This window comes from Vitis riparia, chromosome 1 (assembly GCF_004353265.1).
Source record: "Vitis riparia cultivar Riparia Gloire de Montpellier isolate 1030 chromosome 1, EGFV_Vit.rip_1.0, whole genome shotgun sequence".
In the NCBI taxonomy this organism is placed as follows: domain Eukaryota; kingdom Viridiplantae; phylum Streptophyta; class Magnoliopsida; order Vitales; family Vitaceae; genus Vitis; species Vitis riparia.
This window is the reverse complement of record NC_048431.1, coordinates 14508288-14530671: the sequence shown is the minus strand read 5'-3', so window position 1 is coordinate 14530671 and position 22384 is coordinate 14508288. Positions and strand designations below refer to the sequence as shown.

The 22384-nt window shown below is 39.3% G+C and overlaps 1 pseudogene; it reads right to left on the bottom strand.

The window, feature by feature from the left end:
• Positions 1–21647, bottom strand: part of LOC117920432 — a 149890-nt pseudogene extending 128243 nt beyond the window's left edge.
• Between the last annotated feature and the right edge of the window lie 737 nt (positions 21648–22384).

The window sequence follows — 22384 nt, the reverse complement described above, 5'->3', positions numbered from 1 at the left end:
GACTGCGAAATGGAGACTTTTAGCTTGCAAAATTTCGCAGCCCCTCTTGCATGCTTGTGAAATCCACCTGAGTGCTTTCGGATATTTGCGACCGACTCTTTAAGATTTTTTTCTTCAGATATTTGTTGTTTAAATCCCCATTCTCTCCTTGTAATCCACCAATCATAGGATTCCTTAGTTAACAAGTAAGAACAAAGGGGTGAATAACCTCATATATATAGTTTGTAATTTTCTTTACAGATATATCTTGGGAGCTTGTTCTTAGAGACAACTTTTTGTATAGTTTTGAAGGAAGTAATATACAGAGTTTTGCTCTGCCTTACCTACTCACTTTGATTGTATTTTTTTTACTAGCCAAACAAGCTCTGAGGATGTTTCCTCAGAGAATGAGTGGCTAGAATTTTTGTCTCTTGGAGTTTGGGAAGCTGGGTAAGGTGCCGAATGCAAAATTGGAAGTTTTGTTGTTTCAGTTTTTAATGAAAAGAAAGTGTGACCCGTTAATGGTTTCTATGTTTTTAGTTAACTTAAAACGCCTTTAAATCACATGGGCCAACACTTGGTAAGGCAAATGATCTCCATCCATTGAGATGCACTAGTTTATCTCTTGTGAGCTTTTGGGAGGTGGTTTGAAGGTAGGATTTTCTAGAATAGCCAACACTTGGTAAGCTTTTGGACTCTAAAGAGACATCCATTACTTATCTCTTGCGAGCTTGAGAAGGGAAATCCAAGGTTAAGGATCACCTTGAATGGTAAATGCTAGGTGAGAGGCACGAGTCATTGCAAGATGAATCAATGAGAGGGATTTAGTGTTTGAATCCATAAAAGGGAAGCATCTGTACCACACCGGTTAGAGAAATAACTATATGTTAATTCTCCAATGCGAGGAAAAGATTCAAGTGATCGGAACTCTATTTTTGTATTAGGAGCTTGACCCCAGTGATCCTAAAACTCCAAGAAACACTTTTCTTTATTAGTAATTTCAGTTACTATTATTTTTGGTTAGCTTAAAACCAATCCTTTTTCAACTAAAGATTATGTTTTCTTTTAAAGCTAACCTTGAAATAAAAAAGCACCAATTCAACTTTGAATTAATATCAGTAGTAAGTTGAAAACCCTTCCCAATGAACGATCCTAGAGCCACTATGCTATGTTAGCTTAGCCTATCTTAGTACATGGAGATATAGGTTATAAATTTTGTTGATCACTCCTGTCTGAGGACCGAAATCAAGGTACACTAACTAGGCATGAATCACTCTTAATCATGAGCTAAGGGCTCTAGTGTTAGGATAGAGCCCTTAAAAGCATGACATGGTGTACTAATTTTGGAATTCATTATTTATTTAATGATGTTCCAGTTTCATTGTTATCCATCCTTATTCCATGTATTATACTCTATGAGCATTCTTGCCTCAGCCTTTTGCATTGTAAATGACTTAAGGTGCATTTCCACCAAGTTGTTTCATTGTATTGTCTCTCAACCTTGAGAGAATATAGAGCTACTATTGAAGTTAGTAGTGGCTTTGACCTATGGGTGAGATTGTAAGTTGATCATAAATTCCTTATGGATTGGGTCACAGTTAATGGAAGCCGGTAGCAATAGGTATTCTCAATAAAGGCACCATGATATCTCTTGGGATTGAGGTAGAGTGTCTAATTGAGTAATCCTAAGGAGGTGTATTCATGGAAACTATGGCTATAATAGTTCCATAAGTTGAACTTGACATAAGCTCTTTAAGAGCTAAGATATGTCAATTGAACACATAATAGGAGGATTTGTAATGCAAGGATGGTAGAGACAGTCTTGAAAGACTGATAGCTTTCACCTTGTTAGACTACAAACACTAGTTCATGGGGAGACTGAACACAATGGATACCAGGTCATGGACTCGAGCACTTGGTGTCTCGTATATTTACATAGGATACTAGAGTTCAATTGATTCTCTATAATGGGATGTTGAATCAACTTCAGAATTTGATTCTAAGGGAGCCAGTAGTCCTATCAATCACAGTGGTCCCCACTTTGAGCTCATATACCTTGTTAGCATGGGTTATGAGGGTCGAATTGGCTCTAAGTTCACTTTTAGGCATAAGAGCGTTTTGGTAATTATGTAAAGTTGCATAGGGGTAAGTGAATAAGGTCTTTGGATAGGATTACGTGATTAATTATTAGGCCTTATTGGGTTAATTAATCAATTACAACCAATTTTGGGTTAGGTTAAGTGACCCAAGCCCATGTGGGCTTAAGCCACTTAAGCTCACTTAGGAACCCTATAAATAACCTCTAAGAGTTAGGATTTCCATAGCTTTGTCTTCCATCATCCAGAGAGGTAGAGAGTCATAGCCTCCATCCTCTTTTCATCCCCACCGAAAGTGTGCCATGATTAAGGTTTGAGTCATCGAGTGGAAGACTTCGGGTATATGAGACTTCTACGATTTTGATCTTCATCTTTACCATGTGGATTTGATTTGGGAACATATGAATTCAAGGAATGGTTGTTGTTAGGAATTTCTGAATCCTTTTAAAGTATAAAAATTTTATTTTTTCACTCTGTGTAGAATTTAGAAAAAGCCTAGGATAGTTATGCGTATTCCTAACCTGATCCAGACTTGGGAAATATAGAGATATGGGTTTTCCCATCAATTAACTCAAGGCTCTGGATGTTATGAGCAACTTAGGGTTATGGATGATATAAACGATTTGGGATCCTATAAGCTCAAGCCTCCAGATGACATGAACAACTCAAGGGTGTGGATGATATGAACGATTCTTGGTCGTGAGCCCAAGGCTTTAAATGTTATAAACAACTCAGGGTTGTGGATTACATGAATGACTGAAAATCGTGAGCTTAGGGCTCTAAATGCTACGAATAGCTCAGGGTTGTGGTTAACATGATTGACTTTGGGTTATGATCTTAAGGTTCTAGATGTTATGAACAACTTAAGGTTGTGGATGATATGTGCTACTTCGGGTCATGAGCTCAAGGTTGGGGATGCTTTGAATAGCTCAACATTGTGGGTGATATGAATGATTCAGGATCCTATGAGATTAGGCCTCTAGGTGATATGGGATACTCAGGGATGTAGATGATATGAACGATTCTGCGTCATAAGCTCAAGGTTGTGCATGACATGAATGACTCCAAGTCGTTAGCTCATGACTCTAGATACTATGAACAACTCAAAGTTGTGGTTGACATGAACCACTTTGAGTCATGAGCTTAGGGTTATAGATGCTACAAAAAACTCAAAGTTATGGATGATATGAATGACTTGAGATCCCATGAGTTCAGGCCTCGAGATGCTACGAACACCACAGGGTTAAGGATGATATGAAAAACTCAAGGCTATGGTTAACGTGAATAACTCTGGGTCATGAGCTCAAGGCTCTAAATGTTATGAACAACTTAGGACTCTAGATGTTATTATCAACTCAGGGTTATGCATGACATGAACAACTTTGGGTGGTGAGTTTAGGGTTATAGATTCCACACACAGCTTAGGGTTATGGTTGACATGAACGACTCTGGTTCGTGACTTCCAAGCTCTAGATGCTATGAACAACTCAAGGTTATAGATCATATGAGCTACTCTAGATCATAATCTCAGGCTATGGATGCTATGAATAGCACAACGTTGTGGAAGATATGAATGACTTGGAGTCCTGTGAGCTTAGGTCTCTAGATGCTATAAACAACTCAGTATTGTGGATGATATGAATGATTCTTAGTCGTGAGCCTATGGCTCTAAATGCTATGAAAAACTCAAGTATATGGATAACATGAATGACTTCCAATCATGACCTCAGCACTCTAAATGCTATGAACAACTCAAGGTTGTGGATGACATGAGCTACTCTAGGTCGTTAGCTTAGGGTCGTGGATGCTATGAACAATTGAAGGTTGTGCATGATATGAACGACTCAGGATCCCATGAGCTCAAGCCTCTAAATCATACGAATAACTCAAGGGTGTGGATGATATGAATGATTCTTGATCGTGAGACCATGACTCTAAAATGCTATGAATAGCACATACCTATCATTGACATGAATGAATCCAGGTCATGAGCTCAAGGCTCTAGATGCTATGAACAGCTCAAGGTTGTGAATGACATGAACGACTTCAGGTTGTGAGCTTAGGGCTTAAGATGCTACGAACAACTCCAAGTCGTGTGCTTAGGAATGTAGATACTATAAACAACTCAGGGTTGTGGTGGACATCAATGTCTTTGGGTTGTGAGCTTGGAGCTCAAGGTTCTATGAATAGCTCACGACTTTGGATGACATGAATGACTTTGTATCGTGAGCTCAAGGCTCTAGATGCTATGAATAGAACAAGGTTGTAGATGACATGAATGGCTCTTCGTTGTGAGCTCAGGGCTCTAGATACTATAAATAGCTAAGGGTTGTGTTTGACATAAACAACTCTAGGTCGTGAGATTAGGGTTCTAGATGCTATGAACAAGTCAAGGCTTTGGATGATATGTGTTACTCTAAGTCGTGAGCACAAGGCTGTGGATGCTTTGAACAACTCAACTGATTGCGTGCCTAGCTGATGTACCTTAATTTTTGGCCCTCAGATAGGAGTAATCAACAAAATTTATAACCTATATCACCATGTGCTAGGATAGCCTTAGCTAATATAGCATAGTGGCTCTAGGATCGTTCATTGGGAAGGGTTTTCAACTTACAACTGATAACAATTCAAAGTTGAATTGATGCTTTTTCATTTCAAGGTTAGCTTTAAAAGAAAACATAAACTTTGGTTGAAAAATGATTGGTTTTAATCTAACTAAAAAGAAAGTAATGGGAATTACTTATAAAGAAAAGCATTTCTTGGAGTTTTAGGATCACTAGGGTCAGGCTCCTCATACAAAAACAAAGTTCCAGTCACTTAAATCTTTTCCTCGCATTAGAGAATTAACATATAGTTAATTCTCTAATTGGTGTTGTACAGATGCTTCCCTTTATTGGATTCAAACACTAAATCCCTCTCACCGATGCATCTTGCAATGGCTCGTGCCTCTCACCTAGCATTTTGCCATTCAAAGTGATCCTTAACCTTGGATTTCCCTTCAAAAGCTCACAAGAGATAACTAATGGATGTATACTTAGAGTCCAAAATCTTACCAAGTGTTGGCAATTCTAGAAAATCCTACCTTCAAGTCACCTCCCAAAGGCTCGCAAGACGTAAACTAGTGCATCTCAATGGACGGAGATCACTTGCCTTACCAAGTGTTAGCCTAGGTGAATTAAAGGCATTTTAAGTTAACTAAAAACATAGAAACCATTAACGGGCCACACTTTCTCTTCATTGATAGCTGAAACAACAAAACTACTAATTCTTGCACTCTGCACCTTACCCAGTTACCTTATCTCTAAGAGACAAAAATCCTAGCCACTCATTCTCTGAGGAAACATCCTCAGAGCTTGTTTGGCTAGTAAGAAAAATACAATCAAAATGAGTAGGTAAGGCAGAGTAAAGCTCTGTATTTTACTTCCTTCAAAACTATACAAAAAGTTGTCTTTGAGAACAAGTTCCCGAGATATATCTGTGTAATGAAAATTACAAACTATATATATGAGGTTATTCACCCTTTGTTCTTACTTATTAACTAAGGAATCCTATGATTGGTGGATTACAAGGAGAAAATGGGGATTTAAATAACAAATATCTCAAGAAAAAAATCTAAAAGTGTCAGTTACAAATATCTGGAAGCACTCAGGAGGATTTCACAGGCATGCAAGATGGCTGCAAAATTTCGCAAGCTAAAGGTCTCCATTTCACAGCCAAAGGTTGATTTCGCAGCCTGCGAAATTGGCCTTCAGCTTGGTGTGATTGGTTTCCAATGGCTATAACTTCTTCATTTCAACTCCGATTCATACACTGTTTGAAGCGTTGGATTTTTGACTTCCTGAGCTTCGAAACGACATATAGTATGCATGAAATGAACTCTAGAAAGTGCTCCAAAAGTGTCCAACGGTTGCTATCCTCTTGAATTCTTCATGTTAGATCTTTTTGTTTTCCCTCCTTGCATTCATGATTTGCGTTTGGCAAAGGACTATAAGCTTCAAGGCTTGGGTTCCTCATATAAATGAGATTCTAATTGTTTTTCCATGGATTCCATAGAACTCTTCTCAATCTTGGATTGCTTTGGTGATCAAAATACTATAAAAAACACCAACTTAACACAATTTGATTAGAAACGATTGCAAAGGTCCTTAATATGCTAATTGAGTTAAAAGGTAATAACTACTACTCAAAAGTGTTTAAAAGAGTTAATTACAAGCTACAAACTAACACTTTTTGAGTAGTAATCACTCCTCCCAACCGATACATTGCTAGTCCCTTAGCAATGAAGGAGAGAAAAAGTAAAATAAACAGTAATATACTCTACAAAATCATGTTGATCACTTCAAAAAAATTTAAGTGGCATGATGATCAAACTCTCACATGGAACATTAAAGATATACAACTCAAATTTCAGCAAGAGTTATCAAATACTTTGCCTAATCACAATTGATAAAGAGAAGGCATTATGCAAATTGAAGCTTTAAAATCTTTTCCACTTCCAAAGGACCAAACCTTACTCTTCCACAAAAATCTAAGTGTTACTTGATAGTTTCCAAATATAGTATGCTGAACTAATCTCTCCCCCCAAACTAGTTCTTTTTCAACACTTAGAAAACTGACCAAATTCAATAGGCTAAGAACGCACCCTTTTGTTTCATAATTTTTTTCATTGTAGGAGTACAAGGCTTAAAGGTATTCTTTTCTAAATTGTCCATGTCACGGGGGTCCATCGATGACTCCCAACCAATTAAGGTTTAGGGCATCAAGCTTTAAGGATCTTTCAACCACTAACTCCTCGGATTTTACCCCGGACTTTTGAGAATGAATTTTCAATACCCAAGCATGTACAGTATGTTAAACTCCACCTATTCACCCTTGTAATGAGCATTGAGGTCGGTGACTCCCAACCAATTAAGGCTTAGGGCACCAGGTTTTAAAGATTTTCACCATATACTCCTCAGACCTTGCTCGGGTTTCAAGGCAAGCAAACATTTTTATTTTTTTTTTTCTTTTTCAAAGGCTCATTGGCCTTTTATAAGGTGTTCCAACACTATTAAATGAGGTCAAAGTTACCAAGTCTAAAATTTTCCTAAGTCAAGAGGGAAATAGTTTTTCATCTTATACTCGGAACCTATTGTGCACAGTGTGTGAATAGCTTAAAGTGGAAGAAATAAGGTTGAATTCAATAGAAGTTTCAACAATTCATCAACTTTAGTAAGCATAATACAAACTCTAAGTCAAGTAAAAAAAACAAAAAATCGATTTCTCTCATTTTAATTTGAGAATTTTTCCTTAATAACCATGGAGAGTAGAATAAAAACTTAAAAAGTTTTAAAATTAAGCAAAAAGCAACTAAATTATCAAAATAACTTAGCATTAATAACAAAACTTCCTTTCTCAACTCTCCCCCCAACCAAGCTGAACATTGTCCTTAATGTGGCATGAGCGATTGAAATTACAGGGAGAAAGTGGTACCTCCTGAGTGATATGAAGTTCAAGTAGAATAGGAGAAACCACATGTTTCAAAAGCAATAAAAGATATGAGTAGATGAATTAAAATAAAATAATGCGAAGGGTACTAAAAAATTGATAGATTTTTATTACTTCATGAAAGTACACTATAAAGTAAAACAAGTAATACAACCAATCCCAATATATAAAACATCAAAAGCATGGGATTACAAGTTTTACTATAGTTAGGAAATACAGAAAGAAAACTATGCAAATGATCAGATAATGGTGGGAGGATCATGTGAAGATGATGGCTTGGCTGTCGAGGTCGGAATGCTTGGGATGGATGCCTCTGTCTCTCCTGTAGTCGGCTTTGTGAAAGAAGGGGCCTCTGATAGGATAGGAATGACATGCTCAAGAGTCGATAGAATACCCAGATGATGTTGTATCTGCCTAAGAATGGTAGTATGTTGGGTCTGGGTGGTGATAATCTACTCCTAATGGGCACGAAGAGCTGTCATCTGCTGAGTCAGGATGCTTTGAGAAGTGGTCAATGTCTATAAGGTGTGACATAGGCCTCTGTACTCGGAAATGGATATGGTGATCCTAGGCTTAGATGGAGGAGGAGTCTTTGATGTAGCAGGAGGAGCAGAGGGTGCAACCTCAAGTATAAGCTCTGTAGAGGGCACTGCAGGGGCAAGTGCTCTCATGTCAACTGGTATCTCAACTGGCTGTGGCTCCTCTGGCTACTCTGGATGTGGAATCTCTGGATGCTCTGGTCGAGCTAGGGCTCCTGGCTTTGCATTGTAGGCTGTCATATGATTACTACTCAAAAAGTGTTATTTCATAGCTTGTAATTAACTCTTTTAAACACTTTTGAGTAGTAGTTATTGCCTTTTAACCCAATTAACATGTTAAGGACCCTTGCAATCAATTCTAATCAAATTGTGTTAAGTTTTGGTGTTTTGATAGCTTTTTGATCACTAAAGCAATATGAGATTGAGGAGAGTTATTTGGAATCCATGGCAAAGCAATGGAAAGCTCAGAAGCATGAAGATCCAAAGCTTTGAAGTCCTTTTCCATAAGCAAATCCGGAATGCAAGGAGGGGAAGCAAAGAGAAATCTGCCATGAAGCATTCTTGATGACAGTCATGTCAGCCACTTTTAGAGCACTTCCCGGAGTCCATTTTCTACATGCTATATACCATTTCAAAGCTCAGGAAGTAAAGAATCCAACGCTTCAAACGGTGTGCAATTCGGAGTTGAAATGAAGGAGTTACAGCCATTGGAATCCGATCACTCCAAGCTGAAGGAAGAATTTTGCACAGCATTGCGAAATCACCCTTTTGTTGCGAAATGATTTCGCAGCCTTTTTGCACAGTGTTGTGGAGTTCCTCTGAAGTTTCACGACGCGATGGAAGCCAAACACCGCAAGATGAAAGCCAACTTCGCAGCGCTGCGGAATTAGCCTTTTGCTGCGAAGTGATTTCGTAACCCTTTTTGTACATCTGCGAAATCTCGCAGACCTCGTTTTCACCTGCGAAATGGTCCTTAGTGCTTCCCGATATTTGTAACCGACACTCTGAGATATTTTTCTTTAGATTTTTGTTGTTTAAATCCCCAAACTCTCCTTGTAACCCACCAATTATAGGATTCCTTAGTTATTAAGTTTGGAAAAGGGGTGAATAACCTCAGATATTTTGTTTTGTAATTTTCTTTATATATATCTCTCGGGAGCTTGTTCTTGAGGGGTGGTTACGACGCATCCTTTGTACAAATTTGCAAGGAAGTAAAATACAGAGCACTTGCTCTGCTTTTCATATATATTTTTGTTTTCTCGTTCTTTTTCTTTCTAGCCAATCAAACTCTGAGGATTTTTCCTCAGAGGATGAGAGGCTAGGCTCTTCGTCTCTTGGAGTGAAGAAAGCCGGGTAAGTTCCCTCATGCATCAATTAGAAGTTTTGTTGTTTTAGTTTTTAATGAAGAGAAAGAGTGACCCGTTAATGGTTTTTATCTTTTTAGTTAACTTAAAATGTCTTTAAATCACCTGGGCCAACACTTGGTAAGGCAAGTGATCTCCGTCCATGGAGATTCACTAGTTTACCCCTTGCGAGCCCCTGGGAGGTGACTTGAAGGTAGGATTTTCTAGAATAGCCAACACTTGGTAAGCTTTTGGACTCCAAGGAGACATCCATTAGTTATCTCTTGCGAGCTTTTGACGGGTAATCTAAGGTTAAAGATCACCTTGAATGGCAAGTGCTAGGTGAGAGGTATGAGCCATTGCAAGGTGCATCAGTGAGAGGGATTTAGTGTTTGAACCCATTAATGGGAAGCATCTGTACAACACTGGTTGGAGAAGGAACTATATGTTAATTCTCTAATGCGAGGAAAAGAAACAAGTGACCGGAACTCCCTTTTTGTATGAGGAATCTGAGCCTAGTGATCTGAAACTCCAAGAAACACTTTTCTTTGTAAGTAAAATCAGTTACTATTTTTGGTTAGTTTAAAACCAAACCTTTTTTATTCAAACGTCTTTATGTTTTCTTTTAAAGCTAACCTTGAAATGAAAAGGCACCAATTCATCTTTGAAATAATATCATTTGTGAAGTGAAAACCCATCCCAGTGAACGATCCTAGAGCCACTATGCTATAGTAGCTTTGTCTTTGCTACCCTAGTATATGGTGTAATAGGTTATAAATTTTGTTGATTACTCCCTCAATCAAGGAGCACCAGCTGGACACGAATCAGCTGAGACACCAATTAGGCATGAATCATCATACTCGTCCATTTGTCGAGAGTGAATATCTCTCGGTATATGCGTCTACGCTCAAGCAGAGGCTCAGATGGATATCCCAAGTGCTCTAGAATCTGACATAGCAATCTGGGGAAGAGAAGTGGAATAGCATCCGCTCTGAGCAGCTTCTTTCTATGGACCTTCTCTTCAAAGTACAGAAGAACGACCATAATGAGATGATGAGGGCCAAAGAAGAATCCCTCAGATATCCTGAACAATGCCTCTAGCAAAACTTCTCTCCTCTGCACCATATGCTGAAACGGATAGATGTTATGGCATAGGAGTGCATCTATAAAGAACATGCTGGGAGGGAGCTCCTTCCTCAACAGATAGGGGCGTGTGGATGCCCCTTTGGACATAATATGAACTATGTCGCTCTGGGAAAGATGAGTCCAGACTCGATAATCCTCTGGACGGGCTGGCTCGTAGGGAATGCGCAGGGCCTCTGCTATGTGTCTGGCTCCCAGAATACCATGACATCCATCTATGGTGAAGTGGATGATAGTAGGATCCCAAACCTGGTGTGTTGTCATAGACTGATAAAAGTCCAATGCTACACGGGGATAGAAAAAATCCCTGGGAGTCATCAAGTGCTCCATATGGTATCTCTGTAGTAGATGGAAGGAATCTCTGAGCTCTGGCTGAAGCGTGAAGGTAGCTCTGTCAAAGCAAAGCTCGGAGTGGAATGGCCTAGCCCTGCAATCCAAATTACCCTCAATGGGTGGTTGAGTGACCATGGGACGTCTGATAACCACCTCAGGAGTCATGCTTGAGGGAATCTGAGACTCTGTGGCAGGTGGCAAAGTCGGCTGAGGCTCTAATAACTGCTCTGATGACGACTCTAATGGCTCAAGTGGTGTTGATACCCTTGCTTTCTTCTTAAGGGGATGGCTACCTAACTTTTTGGCATGAGAAGAGCTTACCCCGTGTGTGGTGGGTGGCGTCCTCGTCTCGTATCGCCTCGTAGGAGAACTCAAAGGTGCGTCCTCAAATGGAGGTGGGACGACCAGTGGCTATGGAGGCTCGGGTATGAAGCCTTGAACAGGGGTCTCTCTTGGGGCTCTAAGGCGGCTTGAAGGAGACAAATACTTAGCTCCTCGGGTTTTTGCCATGGCTATCTCAGAGAAGGTAGCCGGAGGTGCGGGGGCGGCTTGGGCTTAGATGGGGGTCAGAAGGAAGGGTGCTCTGGCTTGGCTCCTTTTTCGCACCAAAGGGAAGTTCAAATGACCGGTTTAAAAATGAAATTTGGAATTTATAACGTTTAAAAATGGATGCCAAGGGACGGTTGGAGTTTTCGCAGGGGAGAGGCATTTTCACAAGCCATTTCGCAACTGCGAAATGAAATGGGGGGCTGTGAAATGGCACTCGTGTGCCAAGGGGTGGTTTCGCAGCTACAAAACCAGTTGCGAAATGGGGTTATGGTTGCGAAATTGGAATTTTTAAGGCTTTGGGGATTTCGCAGAGCATTTCGCAGCTGTGAATGAAGGGGGGGCTGCGAAATGGCACTCGTGTGCCAATGGGGTGTTTTGCAGCTACGAAATTTTTCACAGAGGGTGGCTATGGGGCTGCAAAATGATTTCGCAACAAAGGGCCCTTTTCGCAGCCAAGCCTTGATTTCACAGCGGGCTTCTTGGGGTTGTGAAATTATTTCGCAGCCAATGACCATTTTCGCAGGGGCCTCTTTTGGGCTGCGAATTTTCGCAGACCATGAATTTTCTCTTGCTCTTGAGCTTCTTTTGACTCTCAGAGACCTTCCTTCACTTTCTTTACAATTCCTCCTAAATTAGATCATTAAAAAAATCTAAGTTACATATAAATAACACAACTTAAGACCAAAATTAATATCAAAACAATTACAAAAGCTTTTAAATTAACAAAATTGAACAAAAATTGTGGACTTTGGTGAGACCAAGTCCATCTAACCCTTTTCTGATTAGGCTTTCTGTGGCTCAGGGAGGTTGATTTCCTCATTTTCTTACTTGAATGGCTCAATGAATGGCTTGAGACGATGCCCATTGACTTTAAAAGTGTCGATGCTGTTGGAATTCAGTAATTCCACCACTCCATTGAGATGCACTTGGTGAATAATTCCACCACTCCATTGAGATGCACTTCAGCTTCCTAGGAAAGATACGGAGCCTTGAGTCATAGAGTAAGACTCTTTGTCATTTCCGGAATTCTTTGCTGGAGATTAATTGATCATGCCACCTCTTCATCCTTTGTTTTGCAACGTTGGAATTGATGTAAGCATCATTTCTTAATTCTTCCATCTCATTAAGGTCTAAGCACCTCTTTGCCCCGGCTCTGATCAAGTCCATGTTTAAATTCTTGATTGCCCACCAAGCCTTATATTCAACTTCCACAGGGAGATGGCATGCTTTGCCATAGACTAGGCAATAGGGAGACATGCCAAGAATAGTCTTGTAAGTTGTTCTATATGCCCATAGTGAATCATGGAGCTTAATAGACCAATCTCTTCTACTTGTGTTGACAACCTTCATCAATATGTTCTTGATTTCCCTATTTGCTAGCTCAACTTGCCCGGAAGTGTGAGGGTGATAAGGTGTGGCCACCTTATGCTTCACTCCATACTTGGTTAATAGGGTTTTAAAAGGTCTATTGCAAAAATGAGTACCTCCATCACTGATTATGGCCTTGGGCACCCCAAATCTTGAGAAGATGTTCTCCTTGAGAAACTTGAGAACCACCCTATGATCATTGTGTTTATAGGGGATTGCCTCGACCCATTTAAAAACATAGTCCACCCCTACCAAGATATAAGAGTTACCAAAAGACATTGGGAAAGGTCTCATGAAGTCAATGCCCCAAACATCAAAGAGATCAACTATTAGAATGGGGTTCATGGGCATTTGATTTCTTCTTGTAAGGTTCCCAAGTCTTTGGCATCTATCACAGCTCCTACACATGGTGTGGGCATCTTTGAAAAGTGATGGCCAACTAAACCCTGATTGCAACACCTTCATAGCTGTTTTCTGAGAGGCAAAGTGGCCTCCACATTCGCTCTCATGGCAATGGTTGAGGATTCCTTGTTGCTCTTCTTCAAGGACACACTTCCTTATTATTTGGTCTGCACAATACTTGAAAAGAAAAGACTCTTCCCAATAATAAGCATGAATCTTTGCAAATAAGTGCTTCCTGTCTTGTGTTTTCCACTCACTTTGAACTTCACCAGGTGCTAGATAGTTAGCAATATGAGCATACCAAGGAGTTTTTTCTAGCAACATAAGTGATTCCTCAGGAAAGTCATCATTAATAGGTAAGACATGGGAATTGTGTGCTATAGCCAACCTTGAAAGGTGGTCAGCTACCACATTCTCCACTCTTTTCTTATCTCTAATTTGGAGATCGAACTCTTGTAGTAAAAGAATCCATCTAATCAACCTTGCTTTTGCATGTTGCTTTGTCAATAAATACTTCAAGGTTGAATGGTCAATGATAACAATGATGAAAGACCCTACTAGATAAGCACGAAACTTGTCTAAGGCAAACACCACAACTAACAATTCTTTCTCTGTAGTTGTGTAGTTCCTTTGAGCTTCGTTCAATGTCTTGCTTTCATAGTAGATCACATAAGGCTTTCCATCTTCTCTTTGGCCAAGCACAGCTCCTATAGCAAAGTCACTGGCATCACACATTACTTCAAAGGGTAGTTGCCAGTTGGGAGCCCTCACTATTAGAGCAGTTGTCAAGAATTGCTTCAATTGATCAAAACTCTTTTGACATCTCTCATCCTATACAAACTTGGCATCCTTAGCCAAAAGTTCACAAAGAGGCTTTGAAAGCTTAGAGAAATCTTTTATAAACCTTCTGTAGAACCTTGCATGGCCAAGGAATTGCCTTACTCCTTTTACAGTTGTTGGGGATGGCAATTTAACAATAAGTTTCACCTTTGCTTTATCAACTTCAATGCCTTTCTCAGAGATGATATGGCCAAGGACAATTCCTTGTTGTACCATAAAATAACATTTCTCCCAGTTGAGCACCAAGTCCTTTTCAATGCATCTGTTTAGAACCGCTTCCAAGTTGACTAAGCATTATTCAAATGTACTTCCATATATGGTGATGTCATCCATGAAAACCTCCATAATTCGCTCCACCATATCACTGAAGATACTTAGCATACATCATTGGAATGTTGCAAGTGCATTGCATAAATGATTACTACTCAAAAAGTCTTATTTGATAGCTTGTAATTAACTCTTTTAAACACTTTTGAGTAGTAGTTATCACCTTTTAACCCAATTAACACGTTAAGGACCCTTGTAATCAATTCTAATCAAATTGTGTTAAGTTTTGGTGTTTTGATAGCTTTTTTATCACCAAAGCGATCCGAGATTGAGGAAAGTTCTTTGGAATCCATGACAAAGCAATGAAAAGCTCAGAAACATGAAGAACCGAAGCTTTGAAGTCCTTTGCCATAAGCAAATCCGGAATGCAAGGAGTATGGGATCCTCCCTAAAAAATGCCACATGGCTCTCTCTCCCTTGCACACGCAGATGGTCCCCCTTGCGACGCACAACATAGCTCATTCCACCTGGGGAAGAATTCTATCCGGCCGACGTTCCACCTTCTCCGGATATCTCACATCCGGAATTCCGTTTGGCCGACGTTCCACCTTCTCCGAATATTTCACATCCGGCACCTGACACTTGATGGGAGAGGAGGGCGTTTCAACTTCCCCGGTCAGACATGTTCGGATCCTCTGATAGCACTTACCCAAAGAGTTTTTTTTTTTTTAAGCTCAGGAAGTTAACAATCCAATGCTTCAAACGTTGCACGATTCGGAGTTGAAATGAGGGAGTTACAGCCATTGGAAGTCGATCACTTCAAGTTGAAGGCAAAATGTTGCACGGTTGCAAAATCAGCCTTTGGCTGCAAAAATGTTGTCCTTTTGCTGTGAAAATTTCGCAGCCATTTTGCACAGTACCGCGGTGTTCTCCTGAGGCTTCCCGATATGTGCAACCGACATTTTGAGATTTTTTTGCTTTAGATATTTGATGTATAAATCCCCAAAGTCTCCTTGTAACTCACCTATCATAGGATTCCTTAGTCTTTAAGTAAGAACAAAGGGTAAATAAACCCATATTTAAAAGGTTGTAAGTTTTCTCATAGGAAAAAGGGACGGAAGACAAGGCTTGTGCACAAACGCTTTGTATAGTTTTTGGAAAGGAGTCGGGAGCTTGTTCTCAGAGACAATCATCATGTAATCCGACGAGAGGAAGAAATATATTTTTACAGAGCACTTGCTCTGTTTTTCCTTCATATTTTTGTTTTCTCGTTCTTTTTCTTTCTAGCCAATCAAACTCTAAGGATTTTTCCTCAGAAGATGAGAGGCTAGGCTCTTCGTCTCTTAGAGTGAAGAAAGCCGGGTAAGTTTCCTCATGCATAAATTGGAAGTTTTGTTGTTTTAGTTTTTAATGAAGAGAAAGTGTAACCCGTTAATGGTTTTTATCTTTTTAGTTAACTTAAAACGCCTTTAAATCACCTGGGCCAACACTTGGTAAGGCAAGTGATCTCCGTCCATTGAGATGCAGTAGTTTATCCCTTGCGAGCCTTTGGGAGGTGGTTTAAAGGTAGGATTTTCTAGAATAGCCAACACTTGGTAAGCTTTTGGACTCTAAGGAGACATCTATTAGTTATCTCTTGCGAGCTTTTGACGGGTAATCCAAGGTTAAAGATCACCTTGAATGGCAAATGCTAGGTGAGAGGCATGAGCCATTGCAAGGTGCATCAGTGAGAGGGAATTAGTGTTTGAACCCATTAAGGGGAAGCATCTGTACCACACCGATTTGGGAAATAACTATATGTTAAATCCCCAATGTGAGGAAAAGAAACAAGTGACCGGAACTCTCCTTTTCGTATGAAGAACCTGAGCCTAGTGATCTAAACTCCAAGAAACACTTTTCTTTGTAATTAAAATTAGTTACTACTATTTTTGGTTAGCTTAAAACCAATCCTTTTTCAAACATCTTTATGTTTTCTTTTAAAGCTAGCCTTGAAATGAAAAGGCCAATTCATCTTTGAATTAATAGCAATTGTGAAGTGAAAACCCATCCCAATGAACGACCCTAGAGCCACTATGCTATGCTAGCTAAGGCTATCCTAGTACATGGTGTAATAGGTTATAAATTTTGTTGATTACTCCCTTCTGGGGACCACAATCAAGGGACACCAGCTGGACACGTATCAAATGGCACCACTGTCAGGGACCATTGAGAAGACATGAATCAGTTGAGACACCAATTGGGAACGAATCAATAAACCAAAAGGCATTCTTCTATAGGCATATGTTCCAAATGGACATGTGAAAGTGGTATTTTCTTGATCTTCAACATCAATTTCAATTTGAAAATACCTGGAGTAACCATCCAAGAAACAATAGAAAGAATGAACAGAGACTCTCTCCAACAATTGATCAATAAATGGCAGTGGAAAATGATCATTCCTCGTCACAGCATTCAATTTTCTATAATCAATACACACCCTCCAACCTGAAGTGAGGCGTGTAGCAATTTCTTCTCCCTTTTCATTTTGAACCACAGTAATCCCTGACTTCTTTGGTACCACTAGGGTAGGACTCATGATTACTACCAAAAAGTGCTATTTTGTAGACCTAATTATAATGGTTTTAAGCACCTTTGAGTAGTAATCATATTCATTTAACCCAATTAATTCATTAAGGTCCTTAGTAATTGGTTTTAACCATTTTGTGGCAAGTTTACATGTTTATATCAGCTTATGAATCAATTCAAGCATGCCAAATGATGAAGGAGCTACTTGGACAAGTTAAAGCAAGCTTTTAGCTACACCAAAGCAAGCCAACAAAAGGAGAGAAGCAAAGAGAAGCAAAGGGAAGCAAAGAGGAAAACAGAGGACAGCAGCTGCAGTCTTCTATTGCACTTTTGGAGTACTTCTCGAAGTCCATTTTCTACATTCTATATACCATTTCAAAGCTCAGGAAGTCAAAAATCTAACGCTTCAAACTGTGTACGATTTGGAGCTGAAACGAGGAAGATATGACCTTTGGAAGACAACTGCTCCAGGTGTGCAAATGGTGTGTGAAATTCGCACACCCCCTTAGCTGTGCGAATGGTGTGCGAATGGTGTGCGAAACTCGCACACCCCCTTCAGGTGTGCGAAAATTTCGCACACCCCTTGCGTGGTGCGAATTTTCCCCTGTTTCTGCCGACTCCACACGAGATCTTTTCTTTTGGATATTTTTGTATAAATTTCCATTCTTGTCCTTGTAATCCACCAATCACAAGATTTCTTAGCTAGGAAGGTTGGAAAAACTTCTCTATATATACTCCCTTGCATCCATTGAAACAGATATGTAATATAGATATAGAAATATATAAAGCTCTTTTTTCTCTCTTCTCCGGTTCTTCCCCATTTCTATTTTCTTAGTAGCCAAACATCCTTGGTGGATGAAATCCCCAAGGATGAGAGGCTAAAACCTTTTAAGTTTCTCAAAGTATGGATGTTATGTGATGGCTTGGATGCATTCCCATGGAAATTTCTTGCACCCGGAAGGTAAGGTAGTCGTTTTTCATTAATGGTTCATTAATGCAAAGTTTGGTTTTTATTTCCTTTGGACAACTTCCAACGGCCAATACTTGATAAGCTTTTGGATTTCTATCCATTAGTTATCTCCTACAAGCTATTGGAAGGTGAGGTTTTCAATTCCAAGTTTTGCATTAATCCGTTAGAACCAATTTCAATGGCCATTGAAAGGTGAGTTTATCACTTGGAATGACTTTGAGTTGCTAATATTTGGTAAGCTTTTAGTTTTAGACTATTAGTTATCTCTTACGAGCCATTCAAAGGAAGTCTAAGGTGAATAACCATTGATGAAATTCACTACCATCTGTTTTGCCATTTTAAAGGATTAAAACTTGATTTGCTAAATCCATACCGGTTCGGGAAGCAAGCATCACCATAGTTGCAACTCCAACGCAAGGAGCCTATCCTGAGATTTCCAATTTGCATAAGAGCCAGAGCATAGCTATCCTATCTTTGAGAAACTTGTTTTTACACCCTTTTATTTTAGTCTTTAATGTTAGCTTAAATTAGTTTAAATTTTTCTAAAACATTTACATCTTCTTTTAAAGATAACATCCATAAGAAAATCACCTATTTTCCTAATTTGAATATCACTTGTGTTTGCGAAAACCCTTCCCAGTGAATGATCCTGGAACCACTATGCTATAGTAGCTTGGCTACTTTAGTAATAGTATCTAAGGTATAAATTTTGTTGATACGCCTTTAAAGCTAAGCTACCATGAGTCGAATCAACTCACCCAAGGGCTATCAAATATGGGATAGATAATACCTGCTTGAAGTAGCTTCAGAACCTCCGTTCACACCACCTCTTGCAAATGAGGATTCAATCTTCTTTGAGGTTGGTGAATTGGTTTAGCTTCTTCCTCCATGTATATATGATGTGTACAAACCAAAGGACTGATGCCTTTCAAGTCAGATATTTGCCATCCTATTGCTTTCTTACACCTCTTGAGAACTTCAAGTAGACACTTGATTACTACTCAAAAATTCTATTTGATAGCTTGTAATTAACTCTTTTAAACACTTTTGAGTAGTAGTTATTACCTTTTAACTCAATTAGCATATTAAGTACATTTGCAATCATTTCTAATCAAATTGTGTAAGTTTTGGTGTTTTTTATAGTAATTTGATCATCAAGGCAATCCAAGATTGAGGAGAGTTCTATGGAATCCATGGCAGAGCAATTGGAAGCTCATAAACATGAAGAACCTAAGATTTGAAGCTTTATAGTCCTTTGCCATAAGCAAATCATGAATGCAAGGAGAGAAAGCAAAGAGAGAAATCTAACATGAAGAATTCAAGAGGATATCAACTTTTGGACACTTTTGGAGCAATTACTGGAGCCCATTTGAGGCATACTATATGTCGTTTCGAAGCTCAGGAAGTCAACAATCCAACACTTCAAACGGTGTGCAATTCAGAGTTAAAATGAAGAAGTTAGAGCCATTAGAAGCCCATCATACCAAGCTAAAGGCCAATTTCGCAGGCTGCGAAATGGTGACCTTTAGCTTGCAAAATTTTGCAGCCATCTTGCACACACCTGTGAAATCCTCCTGAGTGCTTCCAAATATTTGCGACCGACATTTTTAGATTTTTTGCTTCAGATATTTGATGTCTAAATCACCATTCTCTCCTTGTAATCCACCAATTATAGGATTCCTTAGTTATTAAGTAAGAACAAAGGGTGAATAACCTCATATATATTGTTTGTAATTTTCATTACGGAGATATCTCGAGAGCTTGTTCTTAGAGACAACTTTTTGTATAGTTTTAAAAGGAAGTAAAATACAGAGCTTTGCTCTGCCTTACCTTCTTGTTTTGATTGTATTTATTTTTCTTACTAGCCAAACAAGCTCTAAGGATGTTTCCTTAGAGAATGAGTGGCTAGACTTTTTGTCTCTTGGAGCTAAGGTAGCCGGGTAAGGTCCCGAATGCAAGAATTGGTAGTTTTGTTATTTCAGTTGTTAATGAAGAGAAAGTGTGACCCGTTAATGATTTCTATGTTTTTAGTTAACTTAAAATGCCTTTAATTCACCTAGGCCAACACTTGGTAAGGAAAGCGATCTCTGTCCATTGAGATGCACTAGTTTACCTCTTGCGAGCTTTTGGGAGGTGACTTGAAGGTAGGATTTTCTAGAATTGCCAACACTTGGTAAGCTTTTGGACTCTAAGGAGACATCCATTAGTTATCTCTTGCGAGCTTGAGAAGGGAAGTCCAAGGTTAATGATCACCTTCAATGGTAAATGCCAGGTGAGAGGCACGAGCCATTGCAAGTTGCATCAATGAGAGGGATTTAGTGCTGAAATCCATTAAAGGGAAACATTTGCACAACACCGGTTAGAGAATTAACTTAACTATATGTTAATTCTCTAATGCGAGGAAAAGATTCAAGTGACCGGAGCTCTGTTTTTGCATGAGGAGCCTGACCCCAGTGAACCTAAAACTCCAAGGAACGCTTTTCTTCATAAGTAATTCCCATTACTTTCTTTTTAGTTAGCTTAAAATCAATCATTTTTCAACTAAAGTCTATGCTTTCTTTGGAAGCTAACTTTGAAATGAAAAACCATCAATTCAACTTTGAATTGGTATCAGTTGTAAGTTGAAAACCCTTCCCAGTGAACGATCCTAGAGCCACTATGCTACATTAGCTAAGGCTATCCTAGTGCATGGTGATATAGGTTATAAATTTTGTTGATTACTCCTGTCTAAGGACCAAACTCAAGGTACACACCAGCTAGGCACGCAATCAACACTTCTCCTGAGGAGTAGTAAGAGATGAAGATATAACAACAGGGCATTGTTTATTCTCTTCTAGGTATGTATATTTCAACTCCGTGGGGAGAGGCTTCAGATTGAACTTTGGGGTCTCTTCTTTAGTAGCTTCTTGTGCCTCCTCTTTATTAAACAAAGGTAGAATTTCTTCTCTCCTCCTCTAACCTTGTAGAGTAGCAAGCATATCAGAGGGTTCAGGCAACCCTTCTTCAAGATCCCAAGACTTTCATTCAACTTGTCTTGCATATTCTGATTACAGTGCTCCTCCACTAGAGTGTCAATAATGCACACCTCTTCTGGACCTTCTTCTTCTTCCGGAGTGATTAGTTTTTTAGACATATAGAAGATATTGAGCTCTAATGTCATGTTGCCAAACGTGAGTTGCATGAGTCCATTCCTACAATTTATAATTGCATTTGATGTAGCAAGGAATAGGCTTCCAAGGATGATAGGAACATAATTAGCTTCCTTGACAATGAGGTCCGTATCAAGAACAACAAAGTCTACTAGATAGTAGAAATTATCAACTTGAACTAAGAAATCTTCAATTATCCCCCTTGGAATTTTTACTTATCTATCTACTAGAGATAGAGTGATTGATGTTGGCTTTAATTCACCAAGTCCCAATTGCTTGTAGACAGAGTATGGTAGCAAATTCACACTTGCTCCCAAGTCTAAAAAAGCTTTTTCCACTACCTTTCCCCCAATCATGAATGAAATGGTAGGACATCCCAGATCTTTGTACTTCAAAGGAGACTTTCATTGTATGATAGCACTTACTTGCTCAGTCAAGAAGGCTTTCTTATTCACATTCAACCCTCTTTTGATAGTACACAAGTCCTTTAAGAATTTTGCATATGTTGGAACTTGTTTAATCATATCCAGTAATGGAATATTGACTTTCACTTGTCTCAATACTTCAAGAATTTCTGATGCATTTCTAATCCCCTTTTTCCCATGCAAAGCTTGAGGAAAAGGTGGAAGTGTGTGTTTCTTCAACATTTCTTCCTTGATAAGCACTTTCTCCGGATTTGCATTCACTGTTGAATCATGGTCCTCTTTCCCTTCACTGATATCTTTCTTCTTTCCTTTGATTTCTTCCCTCTTCTTTGCCTCTTCTTCTTCCTCCTCTTCAACATGTGGGTTGGGTGTTGGCAGCTCAACCTTTTTACCACTCCTTAGAGTGATCAAGACTTTGACATCTCTCACCTGTGAGGACTCTCCCTCATGAGTTTCCACTTCATGGATACCCTTGGGGTTTTGGTGAGGTTGAGAAGGAAATCTACCCTTCTCTTGCACTGTGTTCAGGTTAGTGAGCCTTGAGATTGAATATTGGAGATTATCTATCTTCTGAGATAAATCATTTTGCATCCCATCCATCCTTTTATTCAATGTATTCTCTACACTGTCAATTCTTTGATTGAGTTGAGCATTGATGGATTTTTGGTCTCCAACAAAATCTCCCAGAACCTTGCTTAGATTCACTATTGCTTGTTCAAGATTTGAAGCTTGTTGAGATGGTTGAGCTGGCTGTGCATACTGAGGTGCTCTTGGCTTCCAGGAGAAATTTGGATGGTTTCTCCAACTTGAGTTGTAAGTATTTCCATACGAAGCATTGTTGCTAGGCTTGAATTGTCCAATGACCTTTGCTTGATCTCCAAACATTTCCCTAGCAGTTGGAATTGTAGGACACTCCTCCACCAAGTGCT